At 34.3% G+C, this 15,413-nt stretch overlaps 1 pseudogene; it reads left to right on the top strand.

The window, feature by feature from the left end:
- The first annotated feature begins 8,621 nt into the window (after positions 1–8,621).
- LOC132187930 (nuclear poly(A) polymerase 1 pseudogene) lies at positions 8,622–13,809 on the top strand (annotated as a pseudogene).
- Positions 13,810–15,413: the final 1,604 nt, after the last annotated feature.

Genomic DNA, 15,413 nt, shown 5'->3' on the forward strand with positions numbered 1-15,413 from the left:
GAATAAGCTCCACATTATCTTGGTATTCATCTTTTAGTAAAAGATTTGGTACTCCTAGCATTTTTCTTTACAAAATGATTAGTTTGTAATTAATTTATACAAATTAATCTAATAAGTAACATGTGTCAAATATGTAAGAAGTAGATACTTTCTTATTAATGCTATTAAAAAAAAATGTGACAAGTACTACTATTAAAAAAAAACATGTGCTTCTCACAAGTTAAGATATACATATCACTTTATTAGATGAATTAGTCACAAACGTTTGTAGCTAATTTATGTCCGTTTTGTTTTCAACACCTTAAACAACTTTGCAAACTGTGTCAGTTTCAAAGTGAATAAAGAAAGCCAAAGCTCTCTCAAAGGACCATATCATTGATATCAAGCTGAGGGCAGTAACAACACCTCATTCTCTTTCTCTCAATGTGTGTTTGTCGAGTTTTCTCACGTCTGCCTACATTATTTTGCATTAAGAATGGGTAAAAGTCATTGAGATATTTTGTAAATGAACTCTCTCCTCTCCTCCAATCTATGCAAGCAAGTGCCAAGGAAGGGATCTTGTGTGTGTTAGGGAAGGAGTTGTTTAGATAATAAAATCAGACAAATATTATTGAATTATTATTGTTGTTAGTTTTTGGTTGATATCAAATAGGATACTTGATCGATATTAGATAACAAATAGTTGGGAAAGAACTATTGTTGATACAGAAACACTTCAGTTATGAATAAAGATGCATGTTTTTTGCCAAGTTTATTTCTCCAAGCAAAAAAAAAAAAAAAAAACTATTTGTTATCTAAGAAATCATGATATACAAAGTCTAATTAAATGGATCTTAATGGGAGTTTTAATTGAAATCTTTGATGGGAAGTGACCTTTCATGAAAATTTATAACGGTTGGTCTCTAGAGAAAAGCGTATATCTAAGAGATCACATCTCTTATTCATGCTTGCAGAGTTTTCTCTCTAAAGAATGACAATTTATTCTTTTTTGTTTAAGTTTTTCGGCTGCAAATTTTTTTTATCAAGAATTACGAATTCCATGAGTCAAGGTAAGTACTATTTTCAATCAATAATATCATATAGAATTTAATTCTTGTTTGAAGATGCATATTGTATTTTATTTTGAAGTTCTTGCATTCGGCGTAGTTTGGTTGAAGGATTTATCCATCCCGGAGGAATTTCATTTTCTCTCTCTTTGAATTGATTGCATTAAAGAAAAGTTCTTCATAGTCGAACTTGTCTGTATGCATAGTTGTTGTTTTTTCATACTTTTCTCTAGAAAATCGATCGTTAGACTTTATGTATGCAAAGTGCTGAAGTCAGCAATTGCATGGTTCAAAGCAAACTGTGAACATTTATTTCTGCAATTTAGAAAAGAAGTTTTCATGTGTTTTCTTTTGCATGCAAAGTGGCGTGAATCTGTTTGATTCCAATTAAAATGGCGCGTCGTTTGATTTAAAGAGCAACTTTCAGCTTGGTGGCTGAAAAATTATAGTGTGTAACACTTTGATCTGATATTAAAAAAATTAGTAGCCCAAATAAAGAAATGGGTAATTTATAAAAGATGTTGATTGGTGCTAAGTCCCACAATATTTAGTTGTTAGGTGATACTGTGCTTTATAAAGAATTCTAGAAAAAACTCTAAATTGACTAGTCTATTTGGGGTGATAGTGCAAATGTAGCTAACATTTTTTTCTCAAGTATCTGGTAAATGCTATATGGTACTGTTAGCAACGCATGACATGGCCCTAATGAGAACATTAGGGATTTAAGGAGGGAGTTTGTAACAATTAGGTCCCATATTGAGAAGATGAGTAGCCCTGCAGCCACATAGAACATGGAAGTGGATGGTTAAAGATGTGGGCTTTATAAGATTATTCTAAATAAGTTCCTAATTAACTAGTTTTTTTAGAGTGATAGCGCAAATATAACTAGTATTTTTTCATAATCATTTGGTAGTGCTTCCAAAGGTTGGCATAAGTTTTCTCTCTAATGTACATGATTTTCAATGCAATGAGGCTATTTGCAACAGTTTTTCTATACATACATACTTTGGCCTTTTTAAAGTCAAATTGAATCCGGTTTAAGGCCAACGTTATTGTTATAAATGTTGGATCGTATTGAAAAATATTATAATTGTTTATATGTCATGATAAAGGGTAATTTACACATAATGACAAGTCAAAGCATCTTATGCATGAAAAGCATATAGTTTATCAAATTTTGGATAATTTTAATTTTATGGTGACGAGCCGAAGCACTCCATAAATAAAGGGCCTTATATTTTACCATCATTTCCATGACATTGAACACTTGCATCAAATTATACAATGGCCCAGCCCCAAAGAGAAGCCCTTGTACTTGGTTAATGATGGGGTGAAAGAATGTTTAGGGTCTGATGGCTAATTTGAAATCTTGTTGCCCAAAGGTCTTGAATTCATCTTTATCATCATGTTAAATTCAAACAGAGTTTTCTTTTAAATTGGGTTGGAGGAATTTTCTTTTACTCAATCTATAAAAATGGCATGTGCCCTTTAAACATGTGAAATGCACATATTTTTTTAGTAACAGGGACATAGTTGAAACAAATGTTACTACAAACTCATGTACATTTCACATCTTAATAAAAAAAAAAAAAATGGACACGTCATTTTTATAAATTGAGTTGAAAGAAATTCCTCCAACCCAATTTGAAGGAAAACTCAATCCAGGAGTACCTTGATCATGCATGGGCTGACATAGATGAAAAATCCGTAATCAATTTGGAAAGAAAAACTTATAAAGGGAATAATTTTCAAAGTGATTAAACGTAAGTAGTGATTTTTTTTTTTTTTTTTTTTTTTGGAAACCTAGATAGCAATTTTAAAATGCATTAAAAATCAGGGACCAATTTTTTATTTTCCCTTCTTTTTCTTTCTTAAATTTTAGGCAGAGACGGAATCACATTAAACCTAGATAGCAAATTTAGGAAGTAAATCAATACATACAGAGAAACACATGCTTTTTGAATAAAATTTTTTTTAACTTTGTCCTTATAATTACAAAAAGTATGTGCTCCTCATATGTAGAGTACACGTCATTTTTATAGAATATGTTTGAGAAATTTTCTCTAACCTAATTTGGAGGAAAACTCTGTCCGTTACTCCTAACCACATAGGACATGTCATACTCACAATTTATATGAAATTTCAATCATATCCAAAAAAAAAAAAAAAAAAAAAAAAAATCTGGGCACTATGACTCATGAGTCACGGCTATACCTTTCAATTTCAACACCAAAGGTACACTCCCAAATTGCATTGATAACTCGTTGTTTCAAAAAGGTACCTTTTATTTTTTGTTTCGTATTTGAGCATTATCACTTTTGTTTAGATTGATTGTTGGGAACGTCTAATTTCCCGTAAGCTATTGGATAGAGGTCTCTACCTTCTCGTCAGAAGTTGCGTCAGAATGAGTAGAGGTGTCAATGCGGGCAGTTAAAACCATCCGCTAACCTCTATAATTGCTAACCGCTTAACCACTTAACCGTATTAACTGCTAATCGCCTAACCGCTATAACCGTCTAGCGGTTAGCAGTTATTAGGTTTACTAACCATAACCGCTAACCACTGATTGCCCTTTTATATAATATATTTTTATAATTATAATTATAAAAATATTTATACAGATAACATAATCACTTGATTATTAAATTACAATTTGAGTATTAATATATTATCACAATAATTTATATGATTATATCATATAATCACTTGGTCATTAAATTACAATTTTAAAAAAAATAATTAAATCACAATTTGAGTATTAATATATCATCACTATAATTTATATGATTATATCACATGATCAATTGATCATTAAATCATTTGATTCTATAATAACAAATTATACATATATATAATATAACATAACTCATAAGTATACCAATTCATATTAATACAACAATTAAATATCTAGAGACTTATTTCCAATGTATGTTATAAATTTATAAGTCTATTACATATATATAATATAACATAACTCATAAGTATACCAATTCATACTAATACAACAATTAAATATCTAGAGACTTATTTCCAATGTATGTTATAAATTTATAAGTCTATATATGTTATAAGTCTATATAAGTCTACATATGCATATGAATAATATAAATGTATAATATCAATACTTAATCATATGATTCAATGACAATCTAAATACTTTATTCAAGACTTCAAGTGAATCATATTATTAATGTACAATGATGATATGATTCGTATAATATCAAGTTAAGTAATTGACATTTGATTAAACAATGATCAATGTGTTACTTATAAACATAATTTAAGTATTAATGTATTATCATTATATGTTGTGACAGTTGTCTGAATTCTGAACTTTTTTTTATATGTTGTGTTGAATTTTCTATATATATATATGTTGGTTTTTTTTTAAAAAAAAAAAAAAAAAAAAAAAGTTAACCGGTTATGATTTAATATTTAAGGAAATTTTTTTAAAGTACAAGTAAATGTAAATTTTGGGTCAAATATTTTTGATTTTTCAATATGGCCTCTTTTTATAGGGAAAAAAAAAATAAGGGTAAAAAAAAGCCCAAAAAGCCCTAAAGAACGCTCAAAAAGCCCAAAAAAAAGCCCAATTTTGAAAAAGCGGTTAGCGGGCGGTTATCTATTTCACTAACCGCTAACCAGCGATTAACCACTGACCGTTAACCGCTAAGCAATTAGCAGTTGCGGTTAGTGAAATCTACTAACCGCCTTGACACCCCTAAGAACGAGACATGTAACGGGGAGTTACTGTTTTCTCATCAAGAGCTGCATCAAGACGGAACATGTAACGGTGAGTTACTGTTTTCTCGTAAGGAGTTGCGTCATGACGAGGATGTAACAGGATTAAAGCTGAAACTACTATTTTCTTGTCAAGAACATCATCAGAACGGGACATGTAACGAGACCAATGATGGGCTCCCCGTTTTCTCGTCAGGTGGCACGTTAAGACGGGACATGTGACGAAGAAGAGACATTTATTCTTTTCGTCGTAACGGAGCAACTTTCTCGTTAAGACGTGAAGAAGGATTTCGTTCTTTCTTGGATGCTCGTCAAGACGAGATGTACAGTTTTCATGGTATCTTGGTTTTCTTCCTTGATTTATCTTCTCATTGCTCATAGAAAAGCATTCAATGTGTTTACAGAAGTGTTCTACAATGTTCCGGCACCCGAACATCTCTTGGGCATCACTTGGAAGTGATTGGGTCACTTTGGAATTTTTTCCTGTCACTTGGGCATCATAACGCAACTCCTAACAAGAAAACAATAAGTTACTGCCCAATTCCCCTCATAACGGAGCTGATTTCCTGTCAGGACGTGGCTGATTTCTGCAGAAAGTTGGAAGCTGTTTTTGACCTAGAAAACGTCCGAGCCGTTGAGTTTGCATCATTAGAGGCCGGATGAAAAAGTTACGGTCAAGATACCTTGACTGTTATGGTTCCCCAAATGACTTTTCAGTTTTATGACAAGTTTGCCCATTCTCTTTGTATATAGAGAAAATGATGCTGATTTGGGAAGGTTGGACCTCCATGCACGATAATGAGAAGGGAGAGTCTCTAGAGAAAGTTGATTACTTCTCTATGTTGATCCAAGAGGGATTGGGTTGGAAGCTATCGTTGCTTTCCCCCCTCTTGATGGTTGTGAAGCTTTCTTCCATGCTTCACCATCGTTGTACCAAGTGGAGTTCCTGAGAAGCTTGAAGCCTTTTACTACTTGGGTTGTTGATTGTTGGCATGTTGCCTTTTTCGTTTGATGATAAGAAGATCGTGCATTATGTGAGCTTAAAGAAAAAAGTCTACTAAATGGTCGGTTAAGGAGATGCATTGCATAAAGATGGTCATGATGGAGACAAGCTGAGAAGCTTATTGTTCTTACTAAGTCTAGAAGTCCTCCAGGGAGCGAGTATCATCTAGTCTGTAACTCTAAATCTTCATATAGTGATTTCCGGGGTTTGTGAGTGGTTTTTCCTTTTGAGGCACTCAAAAGGTTTTCCACTTCGTAAACAAATTTTGTGTTGTGTTTGTGATGTTGCTTTAAATTCCATTGTACATGTTTTATTTTGTTATTTGGCTTAGTTCCATACTTTGATCATTTAGTGATATTGAGCATTGAAATTTATTTTCTTTATATAAATTGCTTGTGCATTTGATTTGGAGGTAGAGCACGATCCTAGTAGTTCTTTCACTATTTGCTAAAAAAACATGAAAATTCTCCATCTTTAACCCAGTAAATAGAAAGGAATAAAGTGGTTAGGTACTGCATGCATGTCACAATTCAACAGGTAGGGGTGAAAAAGTGGGCGGGTAAGCGCTAACCGCCTTAACCGCTAACCGCAAACTGCCCTAACCTCTAACCGCCTTGCGAGTGGTTAACGGTTATTGAGTTTTTTAAAATCGCTAATTGTTAACTGCCTTTATGATATATATATATATACTTATAACATGATCAATTGACCATTAAATTACAATTTAAGTAGTATTGTATTATCACTATGGCTGTTTTTGGCAAAGGGCTTGAAAAAAGAAGTAGACCAAAAATGTAGCAAATTTGATTGATTGAAAAAAAAAAAAAAAAAAAAAAAAAAAAAAAAAGGTAAGAATGTTTTGTATAAAAATATGAAAAAATTTGTTTTGTTGTGATTTTTTTATTTGAATAGTAATAAAAAGTGATTGATGTAATGCAAAAAGTAAGAATGTTGGGCTTAATTTTAAAAAGAATTTTTTGAGTTTTTTTGGTCTGATCCAACCCACTCCTTTGCCAAGCACACCCTATAATTTATATGATTATATCATATGATCAATTGATCATTAAATCATATGATTATATAATAACAAATTATACATACATAACATGGCATAATTATACAAATTTATACTAATACAATAATTATTAATTAAGTATCTAGAGACTTAGTTTCAATGTATGCCATAAGTCCATATATGCAATAAATTATAATTATACATATATAATACCAATTTTTTATTATAATATATTTTAACCATTTTTTGAACAATAATAACAAGTTTTTGAACCATTATTCTATATCATTTTTTGAACAACTTTTTATTCATTTTTAAACCATTTTTTCAATCAGTTTTGAAAAAATGACGTTGTATGATATATTTAAGGACTAAATGATGGTAAATGATTAAATGTTGTATAACTTGCATTTTTTTTTTTTTTTTCTATTAGTATAACTTGTATTCTTAACTAGCAATGAATTGTAGTTTAGCTACTCAAAATACCACTTTTTTAGTTTAGCTACTACTTTTTTGCAATGAACTCCAACAGTCTCTATTTTACAATGCCTACTTTATTTAAATATTGTTTTTAATCTATTTTTTTATTATTTTTTCCACTCATCTCTCTCTCTCTCTCTCCTAGTTTGTATTGAACCACCTAAAACCACCATTTTGGAGAAATTGAACCACCTAAAACCAATCAAGGTGGTGTATGGCGGACGAAACTCCGTGGGTGGCCGAGTTCCAGCCGCCGATTGTGCACCGGTCTTTTCCGCCAGTTGTTCTGATCAGATAATTCAAAACCCATAAAGGCTCTCGGCTGTTGCTTCGTGGTCGTTTGGCCGTTGGGCGGCAGCCCTACAGGGACAAGGAGAGAGATGAGGCACTGAGGGAGAAGGGATAGGGAGAGAAAAGAGATGAGGAGGCCCTGAGGGAGGAGACGGGAGCGTGAGGGAGAATGGGAGAAAGAGAGAGGAGAGAGAAAAGATTAAAAAAATTGAAAGAAAGATAATATAATTAAATAATAGTTACAGATGCTACAATGAACTTTCATATTTGAAAGTTCACTATAGCATCTCTAGACAAAAATGCTATTTTATAGCACTGTTGGAGGAAGAAAAAATGCTATTTTAACTAAAAAGTTAGTTTACATGGTCTCTTGGAGATGCTCTTACATTTAAGGGCTTTTTTTTAAAAAAAAAGCATGTAAATTAATGTAAATTTAGGGTCAAATATTTTAGATTTTTCAATATGGGCTCAATTTGGAGCAATTTGGCCCATGCATATGGTATATATATATAAAGCCCAAAATTGAAAATTGGCCCAAAGGCCGAACTTTGAAAAAAGCGGTTATAGCGGACGGTTATATGTTTACTAACCACTAACTACCGACTAACTGCTAACCACTATTCGCCAACTGCCTAGCAAATACGGTTAGTGAATTTTGTAACCGCCTAGACTCTTAATCTATCGCGCATTTTAAGAAGACCACCTAAATTTTTAAAACTCTCAATTTAACACTTTGAACTTTCAATTTGATTCAATTGACCCCCCTCCGTCAGATTTAGCCGTTAACTTCTAATGAAAATGCCTAAAAATGCCAAATTACCCCCCAATTTTCGTTTTTTTTTTTTAAAAGGGTCCAAGGTGACCCTACTGTGGGTCAAGTCGTGACCCACATGGATTAGCAAACCCACGGCTGGGTATGGCTGCGACCCAGTCATGAGTCAGGTCATGACCCACGTTGGGTCGCAGCCTAACCTAGCTTGGGTTTGTTGACCCAAGGTTAGGTCGCAGCTGTGACCCAGCATGGGTCAGGAGACCCAGGCAGGTCATGGCCTTGACCCACTATGGGTTATCAAACCCACGCGGGTATGGTCGTGACCCAGCGTGGGTCTACTGACCCACGGTTGGAGATCAACCACTTTTGCCACCTCCTGACTTCTAAGTTGCAGAAATGCCAAGAACCTAAAACGCCACCACCGCCTCCTAGTAGGACCAATGGGCCGATCTCCTAATGCCTCACTTTATTTCACATATTAGACATCTCTCTAATAATATGGGATTGTACGATTCCTAGGCCTGGTGCTAATGTTCCAATTATGAAGTTCAAGTTCGATGGAATTTATATTGATCTACTCTACGCGAGATTAGGCGTTTGTCTTATTCCAGAAGATTTAGATCTTTTAGATTAAGTGTTGCAGGATGTGGAGAAGAGTTTGCCTAGTCTCAATGGGTGCAGGGTTACAAATAGTATATTAAGTATGGTCCCTAATGTTCATAATTTTCAAATTACATTGAGACGCATAAGATATTATATTGGTCAAAAGGACGTGTAATTTATTCTAATGTTGCGGGGTTCTTGGTGGTATAAATTGCTTGATTCTTGTTGCTCGGGTGTGCCAATTATATTATCCTAATGCACTGCCTAGTTTACTTGTTTCTCAATTTTTCAAGCTCTATAGCCAGTGAAAAGTGGCATAATCCAATCATGTTATTTCCCATTGAAGGAAGATCTCTAGGGCTTCTTTTTTAGGATCCAAGAAGAAATTTCAGAGACGGAAAAGATTTGATGCCCACAATAACAGTTGCATATCCTTGCACAAACACTAGTTACAATGTCTCTTTGAGTACGCTATGTGTTATGGAAGAAGAAGTTGAGAGAGGAAAGGAAATATGTGAGGCAATGGAAGCAAGCAAAATTAGTTTGATTATCAAAGAGACTTTTCTTTTCTTTGAAGCATATAAAAATTATCTACAGATTGACATAACTGCCAAGAATGATGATGAATTCATGAATTGGAAAGGACGGGTTGATTGTGAGCTTCGTCTACTGACTTTGAAGATTGAGAGGGACACATGGGGTCAGCTATAGTGCCACCCGCACCTAGATGGCTTTTTTGGAAAAATCCAAACAATTTCATAGTTGTTATTTTGTGTGGTTGAGGTGGAGACATGGTGTTTGTGATCAGAAAGGTGAACCATTTTATATAAGGTCAACGATTGAAGAATTTAAGAACTGTTTGGAATATACACATCTGTAAAACCTGGGATGTGGATTGGTGTGTCTCACAAAAAAACATAGTGACATTCCTCTATCTGTATTTCTTGGTGGGATTTGGCCTGTACGTTCGACAGAAGTTGGCAGAGCGTATGGTGGGGCTGCTGAAAACCCATGAAATTTCAGTCATCTTTAAGCGGTTGAAGGTGTTGTTGGAAGGAAAAAGAAAAATAGATGAATCCGATACATGCAATACGTGGAGAAGTTCAGAATTTGTGGTAGGGGAAGCTAAAGTAAAGGGAGGAGCAAGTGTCTAACATTCAGAATACTCATCTACAGAGCTAGGAGCACCGATAGAGAAACAACTGATCAGAACTTGCTCTAGTTTATTCAATAATGGTGGTGTAAAGGAGCTTACTTCACAACTCTCCATGGTAGCTTATGCATCTACTGTCCCATGAAAGCCAATTATCAAGTTTAATTTCAGATCTTTGTTGAAAGCAAACTGCTAAAGCACTTCAAGGAGATGCTGCTCTTGTTTGTGTGCAGAATTGTCTCAATAGTAGATTCTATTTCATTTTTTGCTTGTGGAGTGGCTTGATTGCTGCAGGAAAGAATGGAACATGCAGCACAATGTTATTAGAATTGAGTTTTATGCGAAACAATTATTAATATTATGATATATTAAAATATATGATTTGGTAAGATATTTTATTGTGTTTATTTTTATTTGATATTATCTTTATTTTATTCCATTTAAGAGTCTTGATGACTCAACCCTAATTTATATTTCAATAAGAGCTGATGACTCAACCCTAGAAAATATTGTAATAGTTTGTCTATTTAAAGGCCATTAGGTTATGAATAAAGGAAGTAGAAAATTATTTCAAACCTTGTGCTTGAAAAGGCTTTAGGTTCCCTTCAACAAATCTAAAGAATCTAAGTTCCCTCAAAGCCTAACAATCTATCCCGTTATGTCTTTGCGAACACACACACACACACACACACACACAGATCTATACACTAGGTTGCAAATCCAAATTGCAAAATTATGGGTTATTAAGGGCACTATTGCCCTACATAAGCACATTGTTCAACTATACTTTGTTTAGTTAATGTTCTTAGGGAAGACAATGTTGTAGTTCATTACTATCTTATTAATGATGTTTGTTGGTAGTTAAATACAATTTATTATTTATTTAATAACATATGGATGACACTCTTAGGGTACAATAAGTACAAGTACGACGCCTGCAAGTAGCCGTGTTCCTATTCTTAAGGAGGATAATCCCATAACACCTTCCTCTATAAATGCTCAAAGGCCCACACCTACCCTCCCACTACAAAAGAAACAATTGACAAGGAAAACCCTAAAGCTATGTGTAATTATTGTAATAAATTGATAGTTTCACCATATAAATGGCACTTCAAGTATGATGACCCACCTACAATTTAACTGCCCAAACTCTCCACTAAAAAAAATGAAACTCTCCAAAACTTGAACTTTGTTTCAAATGTTGCTTAAGAAGGCAGTAGATGCTGCACTAGTAGCCCCCAAATGAGATTTGTGAAGTATGATACAGACAAAGTAAGGGGTTCGATTGTTTGGTATTTCATCAAATTTGAGTTTCCTTTTAAGTACATGCATTGATTTTTTACGTGGTATATATATGTGTGTATATTGTCGTATTATATACACGTACGGTCCCTAAGTTAAATTGTATTTAACTATGGTGTGAATAAAAGAATTATCATACAGAAAATCATAGTCATATTCCCTTGTAGTTTATAAAACAATTGTTCATAGTCGTAAATGAAACTATAATAATGAGTGTCAAATATTGCATATTTGAGCACCCTAATTTACATTTGTTAATCTTTTAGCTGTGGTATAATCAGATGTCTTGTGTTATTTTTGTGGTTTTAGGGTTTTGCAGGCTGCTAAGGGAAAATGGCGGATTTAAAGTGAAAAATGCAAGTTTTGGAGAAAAACTGCCAACAAACAAGGGATCGAGCGCAACATTCTACGCTTGAGTGCATCTACGCTCGAGCCCAGCATAGTCACGATCGAGCTCAGCCACACCCAAGACAAGCCCCAACACGCGAGCACACCTACACTGCAGGAGAAGAATTGCATGCCCGAGTGCGATTGAGCGCACTGGCCATGCACTCAAGTACACTCTTCTGACCTAGCGCCAAAATTAGGTTAAAAAGTCCTGAAAAACCTAGTTAAAGCCCTATAAATAGAATAAACTTCATAGAATTTTGTAGGAGGCTATAGAGTATGAAATTTCAGAGTAGAGAGAAGAGAGTTTAGGGTCTTCTGAGCTTTTGGTGTTCTCAACTTTGGAGTTTTTAATTTGTAAGCTTCTTAACTCTTCATGGATTCAATTAATCTTGTTTTATCTTTCAATTCCATGAGAGGCTAAACCCTCAACTAAGATTGAGGATGAAGCCTCACTTAGCAACATTATTCTCATGTGATATAATATTTTCCAATTTTATTTAGATTGATTTTCCAATTGTTTTACTTTAACTCAATTTGTGGAATGATTCTTGGATATCTTTTGTGATTCAAGGATATATTTGATGATTTGAGATAATTTCACATAATTAATTGCTTAGTTTTCTTTGTTAAAAAATTTGATATTCCTTGTGATTTATTCTACGAATACACTTGATGATTTGATTTGATTTGAATTTGATATTTTGTGCGATTTGTGTCCAGAATTGATACATTGGATGGTTTTGATTAATTATTTGAAGCATAAGTAAAACATACTTAAGATTTTATTGTGAGAACTTTGGGAAATATTATTGATCATAAGAATATGTTGCTATGAATTTGTGAGTGCGGATTCCGACACCTTAGTGCTTATTTACTTGATTAATTTCACTTAATTCAGTTTATGCTTTTGATTTTTCATTCACAAAAACAACCTCCCAACTTTTGGAACTAGGTTAAGGTTAAATTGGTTTAAACATAAATTCTGCTTTCAAAACAAAATTCCTGTGGGATCGACCTCGCACTTGCAATCCATTAACTGCAAACGATTCGTGCACTTGCCAGTATTAAATTTTGTCACAACAAGTTTTTGGCGTCATTGCCGGGAAATTGTTTGATTTTTGAAAACAATTTATTTTTAAATGGATTTTATCTTTCTACTAGTTATAGTTAGGATTTTAAATTCTGCAATTTGTTTTCTTTATTTTATTAAAAATGAGAAAAGTTGTGTTTTTGTTCTTTGTTTTGCAGTTCAGACTGCACTGTCTCTGCACACCAACACAAGTGCGATCGTACGCAGCCCTACTACGCTCGAGTGCACCCGCGGCCAAGGCAGCACCTATGCTCGACAATGCAGCACAGATGCTGCCTTGGCCGCGGGCCCTTAGGATCGAGCGCCCTTGCATCAACGCAGCAACACCTGTAGATCAGCGCACCTACACTGGATCCCACGTAGCCTGCGCTTGATCGCACCTACTCAGTGGGCAGCTCCTGCAACAGTTCAGTAGATTTTTGCCAATTTATTTTGGTTCCTTTTTGTGAGTTTTTAGTTTCTATTTGCATTTATTTTTCCTGCAATTTCGTTTAATTTAGTTTAGTTCAATTCAATTTAGTTTTTAGTTTTTAGTTTCCTTTGCATGCTTGGTCGTAGATCTTTAAATCTTGAGCTAACCCCCGTTTGATCCAGAAATTCAAGGAACAGCTAGAGAAAATCTAAGAACACCTACTGATTTTGAGAATTTTGATTCTGATTCTGATTCTGTTGAGATGGGAGGTCAGGTTGAGAATTTGGAAGTGGAAGCTCCTAGGACCCTCGAGGAGTTGTTTGCACCTATTGCTACCGATACTCTATCCTGCATAGTGTTGCCTGCAACCAATGCCACTCACTTTGACTTGAAGCCTCGTGTGATTCAAGTTCTTCCGTCCTTCAAAGGTTTAGAAAATGAGGATCTATTCAGTCATGTGAAAGACTTTCTTAGATATATGTGTGACTTTCAAGTATCAAAACTTCTCTGATGAGTCGGTGCGTTTGAGGCTGTTTCCTTTTTCATTACATGGTAGAGCAAAAGCCTGGTTGAACTCCAACATGCCTGGATCCATCACCTATTGGAAAGCACTGTTGAGCAAGTTCTATAATAAATTCTTCCCAATGTCCAAGATTAATGAACTCCATCGGGAGATTAGCTGTTTCGTTCAAGAAGAGGAGGAGAAATTCTATTAAAGCTAGGAGAGGTTTAAAGAGATGATGTTGAAGTGTCCACCCCACGGTTTTGAGACCTGGCGGCTTGTTCAATTCTTTTACAATGGTTTGACTCAACCGAACCGTAACATGATTGAGTCCATGAATGAGCATAGAATTAGAGCAAGAAACTATTAAGTGAAAGATGATGGTGTGTCTAGATTCCCACTAGATGGAACTCAACATACTTAATGTATTTGAAAAAATAGGCGAAGAGTACTCATTTAGTTGTTCACGGATTTCTTGATTAGGAAAATGGTAAGGCAATTGTATCATTTTAAAAACTTTTTAGAAGCCACATTGATCATTTCTGGTTCAACTTATGTCACGTCCAATTAATTTTTCATGAAACTTTATATTATTCAAGAGACCGTAAATGAGGAGTGTCTTAATTCTCCGATCATGAGTAGCATGGGTTTTAATATTTGGGGGAGAAAGAAAAAATTTCTACTGCGCTGTGATTAGTAGTAATGTCACATGGAAAATGAGATATTACATTTAGATATTTTATGTTTTTTATGTTATGAATTTGTAATATTTTTTATCCTAAGCCTTATAGAGGAAACTAATTTTACACTGAATTTAGAATTGTAATGTTGTTTGTTGTTGTTTAATTGCTAATACTGCCAAATGCATATACACCAGCAGTAAAATATTTGTGGCAGTATTAGTTGTTTCCTATGATGTCATATCTTAGTTTGCTTACTAGTGAAGCAAAATTAATAGTCATTCATTAGTTAGAGATTTCATTTCAATATATCATATATGCAATACTATCGATTGTTATGATGTGGTGATGCCTTAGTTGCTTGTTATGATGTAATCACATTTATTAAATAGCATTACTCATACGACATCATCAAATTTGGATTTAATGTTTGCTTACAGACTGGACATTTGTGATTGCTAATATTGTGCCAAATGCGTGTATACTGGCAATAAAAACAATTTATGATTTATGATGGTGAATTAATGATTGCGTGTGGTCAATCAGATTTTGAAGCACTCTTGAGTCCATGTATTCTAGTGTTTGAAAACACTAAAGCATACTCAAAACAGTCTTAAAAGGCCCAAAAGGCCATTACTTGAAAGCGGTTAACGATTGATGTTTGGCCTTTCAATAACAACATAATTGATGGTTAGCAATTAAACCCCTAATCAACCCTAGTAAAATGGTTGCCGCTTAGGCTTAGGCGAGCAGCAGGGCATTTCATAATGGCAATAAGGGGGCAAATCACCTGCCCACCGAACTCAGCTGGACCTTTTCGACCCAAGCTGACCCAAATTTTTGCTTCAATAGGTGATTGGTAAGTTTTTTTGGTTACCAATCCAAGTAGGTCGAAAACCAGAAATAGGAGATTGGCTTTCAACAAACCGACCC

The sequence above is a fragment of the Corylus avellana genome, chromosome 6 (assembly GCF_965113065.1).
Source record: "Corylus avellana chromosome 6, dhCorAvel1.hap1.2, whole genome shotgun sequence".
Taxonomy (NCBI): domain Eukaryota; kingdom Viridiplantae; phylum Streptophyta; class Magnoliopsida; order Fagales; family Betulaceae; genus Corylus; species Corylus avellana.